Here is a 6000-nt window from a genome sequence, read left to right on the forward strand (position 1 = left end):
GAGAACCTTAATCAAGATTTTTTTCACAGTGTTTTTATTCTTCTTTAGACATGAAAAAAGGAATGCAATTGAATTTTTTTTTTTTTTTTTTTATGAACCTATTTTTCATGCAGTTCCAAAAATGTCCACTCAGCTGGACACGATGCGTTTAATTCCGGAAGCAAAGAAACATGTATTTACTGATATATTGTGTGAAAACTATGAAATAAAACCATTTTTAATGCTGCTAATCTTTTGTTTTCTCACATTTTAACATACTTTAATACTAGTCATTACTCACTTCATGGAGATATTATGCAAAATAATAATAATAAAAAAAACTTTTAATTGCAGTTTAATAACAATAACAAGCAATTAATTTACACTCAAACATGTTACTGCAGATCAAGTTTATCTAGAATAGCAAATTTACAGTAATGGTATGAATTTCAGTGTTTAGGATGATGCAAAAGTGTCCACTGTTTTGGCTGATATGGAACTAAACAAAATACATGAATATATAAGAGAACAGCTGGAGAAAAGCTGTCCACTGTAGTGACCACTATGCATGAAAGGGTTAAGTAGCAATCTCAAAGTTTATATTCACATGTTCATCCATTCCTTGTTCATATACATATATATATATATATATATATATATATATATATATATATATATATATATATATATATATATATATATATATATATATACACACACATACACACACACAGGGTGGGGAAGCAAAATTTACAATGAACATTTAGTTGTTTTTTTCTCAGCAGGCACTACGTCAATTGTTTTGAAACCAAACATATTGATGTCATAATCATACCTAACACTATTATCCATACCTTTTCAGAAACTTTTGCCCATATGAGTAATCAGGAAAGCAAACGTCAAAGTGTGTGATTTGCTGAATGCACTCGTCACACCAAAGGAGATTTCAAAAATAGTTGGAGTGTCCATAAAGACTGTTTATAATGGAAAGAAGAGAATGACTATGAGCAAAACTATTACGAGAAAGTCTGGAAGATACTATTAAAGAAGAATGGGAGAAGTTATCACCCGAATATTTGAGGAACACTTGCGCAAGTTTCAGGAAGCGTGTGAAGGCAGTTATTGAGAAAGAAGGAGGACACATAGAATAAAAACATTTTCTATTATGTCAGTTTTCTTGTGGCAAATCAATTCTCATGACTTTCAATAAACTAATTGGTCATACACTGTCTTTCAATCCCTGCCTCAAAATATTGTAAATTTTGCTTCCCCACCCTGTACACATATTATATATATATATATATATATATATATATATATATATATATATATATATATATATATATACACATACACACACACACATACTGAGACCCAGCAATGCATTTTTATCTTTTGTAGGAGACATGAGTTTCACATCTTTACTTAAAAAAAAAAAAGAAAAGAAAAGAAAGAAAAGAAAAAAGAAAGACAGAAAATGTTCACTGCAAATGACATTCCATAAAAAAAATGAATAAATAAATAAAAATAAAATGTATCTGAAAAAAACATTGCATCACGCTGTTTCCAGTCAAGGCAGAATGGTAATCTGACTGCCTTTTGGTGCTGAACAAATTTGCTTTGCCCAGGGAAACTTCATGAAGTACATGAAGTTCCCCTTGATATTCTACTGTCTTTGTTTTGAGTTTTGTTGAACCACATTTTGATGCCGGACCTGACATGGGGGGGGGGGGGGGGGCAAGAAAGAAGAAGGTGGCGAAGACCCTCACAAGAAAATATCAACAATACAAACAATAACAACCATGGTGATAATTATAATGGTAACAATAACTAGAACCAGAACTGAGTAAACTGGGCAGAAGAGAAAGAAAACACAAAATAAAACCAAACCTTGACTTCCCTGAGTCTCAGGAGGATATAGATGAAAGTGTACAGGGATAGGACGAGACAAGACAGTGGGATAAAACCGACACACGACAAGACAATGGGACAAGTCAGCTAAGTGGTTGCTATTGAAAACATAACCAAACATGTGAAAGACATGACAACAGGTAAGACAAGACAAAAACAGATACTAATTACATATCCATCATTATATGTCGGTGTGTGTGTGTATATATGTGAGGAGAGTGGACCAAATATTTGTACATTTCCAAAATATGTGTGATCTGAATCCATGTGATTACAAAGTCTCCATTGACTTCGTTTAGTTTTAACTTCAATATGTAATGACAAGGTTCATATTATTATGAATGAATGTGCATATTAACAATCTAAACCACAGGTGTCAAACATGCGGCCCGGGGGCCAAATCCGGCCAGCCAGAGGGTCCAGTCCGGCCCTTGGGATGAATTTGTGAAAAGCAAAAATGACACTGAAAATTTTAACAATCCTTTTAGTTCAGGTTCCACATTCAGACCAATTCAATCTCAAGTGGGCAGGACCAGTCAAATACTATCATAATAACCTATAAATAATGACAAATCCAACTTTTTCTCTTTGTAAATGTAAATATTTTCATGTATTTACACTAAAACAATATAATTTCGCAAAAAATGTGTTAAAAAATGAACAAATATGAACAACCCGAAATGTCTTAAGAGAAGTAAGTAGAATGTTAACAATATTCTGCCTTTTACGAAATGTTTTTTGTATTTGTAGATCCACTGTGATCTCTAAATTATAACGTACATGTGGAAATGATAAACTGAGGCTGAATATTGTTAAAATTACACTTAGTTTTTCAGTTTCTTCATGTTATTCACATCTTTTGAAAGGATAGTTTGTAGATGTAAACCTTTTCATCATGCAAATTTCTTTTTTTCACTCTAAAACATAGACAAAAGTTTGGAGTTGACATTATTTATATATTATTATGTTATTATTTTACTGGTTCGGCCCACTGCAGATCAAATTTAGCTGAATGTGGAACTGAACTAAAATGAGTTTGACACCCCTGATCTAAACTAAACAGTTTTAAGGATTTGGTAATACTGAATTGCTTACCTGATGCTTTTATAGAAGCATCTGTAGAGTTTGTCGAATTCTTTGCTGTAATTGTTAATGTGTGAGTCCTACGGTGGAGGACTCACACAGTGGACATGTCTTTCCATCATCGCTGCATTGGACTTCATCCGTCTTTTACGAAGCTGAAAACAACACCACAGTTAAAAAAAAAAAAAAAAAACACAAAACAAAACTTTCAAAAGTCTTCGTCTCTTGTCTCCTCTGTCCTCAGTTGCTCTCCCTCACTTGTTGCTCCAGAAAATCCACCTGTCTCACACGCTAGAGCATCGTCTCTTTGCGTCAACGGTGTGCGTGAGCGTAGACTGTGCTTTCAGGAAATCACAAATACTGAAATGTGAGGGTTTGCCTGCAGGAGATACAAAAGGAAATGATGACACACCCCCTCAGACAGGAGGAGGAGGAGTAGGATAGATGGGTAAATAACACACAAACATGTGCAGAGAATCAATCTATCTTAAGAATTTGTTTGTTTTTTTTTTGTTTTTTTCTATCTCAGTATGACTGGAGGGCAGCAGCTGGTATTACAGGATGCAGAACCAGACAGATCCTGGACAGAGTATTAGCCTTTATCTGGTGTGTGTGTTTGTGCATGTGTACGTTTCTATGTGTCATATCAGTGTGAAAACATGCAAAAATTGCACAGCAGGCTCAAGTTTGAAATGTTGGAGACTGAGTTGACAAACCGGTCAAACATCTCAGGCTGTCGTCCTCATACAGAATAACGTGAATATGAGGAATGGCATCTGACTGGAGACATAATCCAAACAAAAGACGCCTGAGGGGGGCATGAGTGCGTTAATCTCAGTCTGTCTACACCTGCTTTGTGCATTGTGTGGAGTTGAGGTGCATCTGGAAGTGTTACTGGAAATCACTGGTGGTTGACCACAAGGGGGCGATGTGGACTAATTTGATTTTTTTTTTTTTTTTTTTTTTCCACTGTGGATCGAGTGTCATCCTTTGTTCATTTTTTACTGCGAGGTAACAAAAGTGTAGCAGCTCAGTGGAGCAAAGCAGGACTGCAGCACGTTACCACTCATCTTCAGTGACACAGCATTTTGGGTCACTTACCCGCCAGTGTGGGTGGGTGGGTGGGTATGTGGGTGGGTGTTACTGTGAATGTGAGAAGGTAGCTCAAGGAGAAAAAGTTCCCCAGAAAGCTGTTATTTGTGGTGGCCCAGAGGTGCAACATTCTAAAAAATTATCCACTATAAGAAAAAAAAAAAGAACAGCCCAAAAAAGTATCCACTATAAGAAAAAAAAACAGAGAACAGCCCAAAAAATTATCCACCATAAGGAAAAAAAAAGAAAAGCCCAAAAAATGTTCCACTATAAGAAAAAAAGGGGGACAGCCCAAAAAATTATCCACTATAAGAAAAAAAAGAGAACAGTCCAAAAAATTAACCACTATAAGAAAAAAAGGGGGGACAGCCCAAAAAATTATCCACTATAAGAAAAAAAAAGAGCCCAAAAAATTATCCACCATAAGAAACAAAAAGAGCTCAAAAAATTATCCACTATAAGAAGAAAAAGAGAACAGCCGAAAAATTATCCACTATAAGAAAAAAAAGAGCCCAAAAAATTATCTACTATAAGAAAAAAAAGAACAGCCCAAAAAAGTATCCACCATAAGGAAAAAAAAGAAAAGCCCAAAAAATGTTCCACTATAAGAAAAAAAGGGGGACAGCCCAAACAATTATCCACTGTAAGAAAAAAAAAGAGCCCAAAAAATTATCCACCATGAGAAAAAAAAGAGCTCAAAAAATTATCCACTATAAGAAGAAAAAGAGAACAGCCCAAAAATTATCCACTATAAGAAAAAAAGAGAACAGCCCAAAAAATTAACCACTATAAGAAAAAAAAGAGCCCAAAAAATTATCCACTAAAAGAAAAAAAGAACTGCCCAAAAAATTAACCACTATAAGAAAAAAAGAGAACTGCCCAAAATATTATCCACTAGCCCAAAAAATGATCCACTATAAGAGAAAAAAAAAAAAAAAAAGCCAAAAAATTTGCCAATGGAACAAGTGAATATGATCTTGGTAAGATTTCTTGAAATCAGATTTTCCAGATCTATTGTCTAAAAATAAGTTCTTATATCTCACTGAAAAGTTCTTCTTTAGGTGATTATGTCTTATTTTAAGTGTGATGAGATATTTTGACTAGAAATGAGAAAAATACATTTAGTAAGATTTAGATTTTTTCCCGTGCATTGAAAAAACACAAAACATCGAGGGTAATATTATAAATAAATGATGATAAATCCCTTGAGAAAAGTTAAGTATAGAGAAACTAATAGTTCAGAACTGCTGTAGAAGTCCCACTGGGTCCTTACGGGTTAATTAATTCCCCTCATGCGTTGCAGTGTATTTGAGAGAATACAAACCGAGGGCACGAGCGTCGTCGGCCAATCTGCAGAAAAGCAGTCAGGGACGAAAAATTATTCAAACTGAAAACTCACATTGCATTTGTTGAGATGACCCAGGGAAAATGCAAAATGTAGAAGAGTTTAGTTCAGCTAGAATGGTTGGCCTGATTAAATAAAGAGTGCAGTGAAGGAGGCCATGTTTACACTGAGTCTGTTCTCTGCTGCTGGAGGAACCTAGAGCAGGGGAGTCAAACATGTGGCCCGGGGACCAAAACCAGCCCACCAAAGGGTCCCCTCTGGTCCGTGGGATGAATTTGTGAAATTACAACAATTACACTGAAGGAATTAATAGTCAAGGGCAGCAGTTCCCAACCTTTTGTGGCTCATGACTCCATTTTAACATCACAAATTTCTGCCGACCCCAGACATTGTTTTTGCTAAAATTAACCCTTTCATGCACGAATTATGAGAACCTTTGTCAAGATTTTTTTCCTCAGTGTTTAGCCATGAAAATAACAATGCGATCGAGTTTTCTTTTCCTATGGAGTCACAAAAATATCCATGGATTTAATTTTTGAAGTAAAGAAACATGTTTAACCCTTTCATGCACAGTGGTCACTCCAGTGGAC

The 6000-nt window shown here is 35.1% G+C and overlaps 1 protein-coding gene across 1 annotated transcript in view; it reads right to left on the reverse strand.

The window, feature by feature from the left end:
* LOC115411065 (mucin-2-like) overlaps window positions 1-3075 on the reverse strand; it is a 64231-nt gene extending 61156 nt beyond the window's left edge. The window contains exon 1 of the mRNA XM_030123006.1: window positions 2986-3075. The gene's annotated coding sequence lies outside the window, so the exon portion shown is untranslated. The remainder of the gene's footprint in view (window positions 1-2985) is intronic.
* Window positions 3076-6000: the final 2925 nt, after the last annotated feature.

The sequence above is a fragment of the Sphaeramia orbicularis genome, chromosome 20 (genome assembly GCF_902148855.1).
Source record: "Sphaeramia orbicularis chromosome 20, fSphaOr1.1, whole genome shotgun sequence".
NCBI lineage: Eukaryota > Metazoa > Chordata > Actinopteri > Kurtiformes > Apogonidae > Sphaeramia > Sphaeramia orbicularis.